Raw genomic sequence first — 2,530 nt, 5'->3', positions numbered from 1 at the left:
TGCATTAAGATACAAAGCCTTAAGGCTTGTTTTTTTAACACCCTTTGTCCTTTTAGAATTATGATGTAGTGTGGCCCTTTTTGTTTCTTGCCTTTGTTTACTCGGCCTTCCACTATTGCTTTTTATCTTTCTACCATCTGTTTCTGACTCCATATTACTTTGCCCTATCTCGCTGCATAGGTTCCCATCCCCCTGCCATATTAGTTTAAACACTCCTGAACTGCATTTGCAAATGTTACCCCTAGGACATCAGTTCCAGTCCTGCCCAAGTGCAGACCGTCCCTTTTGTACAGGTCCCACTTCCCCCAGAACTGGTTCCAATGTCCCAGGAATTTGAATCCCTCCCTCTTGCACCACTGCTCAAGCCATGTATTTATTCTAACTATCCTGCTCCCTCTACTCTGATTAGCACATGGCACTGGTAGCCATCCAGAGATTGCTACCTTTGAGGTCCTACTTTTTAATTTAACTCCTAGCTCCCTAAATTCAGCTTGTAGGACCTCTTCCCGCTTCTTACCTATATTGTTGGTACCTACATGTACCACGACAACTGGCTGTTCACCCTCCCTCTCCAGAATGCTCTGCAGCCGCTCTGGGATTGTGATTGTGTTAAATTCCTCCCCCGCAATAGCCACTTGACTAGCCACCGTTGGGATATTGTTAGTGTCCTCTACCATACAGACTGATACAAAATATTTGTTCAAAGTTTCTGCCATCTCCATGTTCCGCATTACTAATTCCCCGGTCTCGTCGTCTAAGGGACCAACATTTACTTTAGCTACTCTTTTCCTTTTTAAAAACCTATAGAAACTCTTGCTATCTGTTTTTATATTTTGTGCTAATTTAATTTCAACAGTCTATCTTTCCTTTCTTAATCATTTTTTAGTCATTCTTTGCTGGCTTTTAAAAGCTTCCCAATCTTATGTCCTCCCACTCATTTTGGCCACTTTATATGCCTTTGTTTTTAATTGGATACCGTCCTTTATTTCTTCAGTTAGCCACAGTTGTTCACTGTTGTGTGCTACATGCTGCATAACTTAGCCATCATGAGGCAGCAGCAGCTGGTATTAGAAGACCCACCTGAGGTGAGAGTGGCTGAGGATGAGGAGGAAGATGCAGATGATGAGGATGAGGAGGAAGATGCAGATGATGAGGATGAGGAGGAAGATGCAGATGCTGAGGCTGAGGAGGAGGAGGAGGAGGAGGGGGGTGTAGTAGTAGCATTAGTAGTAGTAGGAGTAGTAGTAGTAGTGCTGGCTCTTTTCATGCATTGCTGTTCAAAGGCTATCGCTTCTCGGCCTTTTGGCTCAGATCAAGTGTAGTATCTGTTGATTGGGCATTCATATGCAAATTGACTGATTGCACAAAACTCGTTTTTCCGGTTTTGCTGGCTCTTTGGCAATTGGAGAGAAGAGGAAAATCTGCATGTCGACCGACCATTAGGCGGGCCCAAAGGCCCGCCAAGGTGCCGGACTGGCACCACAACAGATTGAAGGCTTCGTCCAAAATACACATTGAAAGGAGGAATCTGCAACCCGGATGGCGGCCAACCGAGCGGCGAACCAGGGCGTCCGAAACACCATCCGAGTGACGGTGAAGAAAGCGGAAGGAATGGCAACGATCAACCGGGACCTGTTCGTGAAGAAAATCCTGCTTGGAACATGTGGCATGAAAGTCGCCGACATCTTCGCCTTGCAGGACCTCCCGAAGAGAGGTTACTTTGACGTGACCTTCAGAACCGTCACCCTATGCCTGAAGTTCCTGAAGGGACTGAAGTAGGCGAGTGAACCGCTGCACTCAGTGCTGACTTGGGAGCCACTGTTCACCCTCCCGTCACAGAGAAGACACACTATCACAGTGCAGATGTCCAACCCCCACATCCCGGTCATTGATGTGCTGACTTTCCTCGCCAGATATGTCGATGGGGCAGGAAACAGCAGCGACGTGAAAGATTTGCACGGGATTTGGACCAGCAAGCGCCAGATCCAGGTCACCATGAAGATGGATGCCAGCAGAACCATCCTGCACCCCCCCTCCAGCTTCGCCATCGGAGGAAGTCGGGGCTACATGGTGTACGCTGGCCAACCCAACGTGTGCCGCACCTGCGGGAAGGCAGGCCATGTGGCGGCAAGCTGCAAAACTCTCATCTGCCGAAACTGCAAGAACGAAGGTCACCAGACAAAGGACTGTAAGGAGACCAAGTGCTGCAACCTCTGTGGTCTGGCTGGGCACCTTTACAAAAACTGCCCCAAATGCAACATCAGCTATGCGCAGGCAGCAAAGAACATTGCACGAGAGGAGGAGGAAGCTGAGGAACACAACGCTCCAGAGGAGACCGACACCCCACCCCCGACCAACGCCCGGGGCAAAGAAGCAACCGCCCTCGTGGACTCGGAACGAGTCAGTGAGGAAGAGAAGCCTGCTACGGCGAGCTGCGAGACACCAGCAGCCAGCAGAGAAGCTCTCCCCCAGCGCACCGAGTCCAGGAACGAGGAGACAGCAGATGATAAAGCGGGATGGGAGACCATCA

General features: G+C 49.5%; 1 pseudogene; it reads left to right on the top strand.

Annotated features, from left to right (window-relative positions):
• Positions 1-1,286: 1,286 nt before the first annotated feature.
• Positions 1,287-1,426, top strand: LOC139267594 (U2 spliceosomal RNA; annotated as a pseudogene).
• The last annotated feature ends 1,104 nt before the right edge of the window (positions 1,427-2,530 follow it).

The sequence above is a fragment of the Pristiophorus japonicus genome, chromosome 7, assembly GCF_044704955.1.
Source record: "Pristiophorus japonicus isolate sPriJap1 chromosome 7, sPriJap1.hap1, whole genome shotgun sequence".
NCBI lineage: Eukaryota > Metazoa > Chordata > Chondrichthyes > Pristiophoridae > Pristiophorus > Pristiophorus japonicus.
This window is presented reverse-complemented; position numbering and strand designations above follow the sequence as displayed.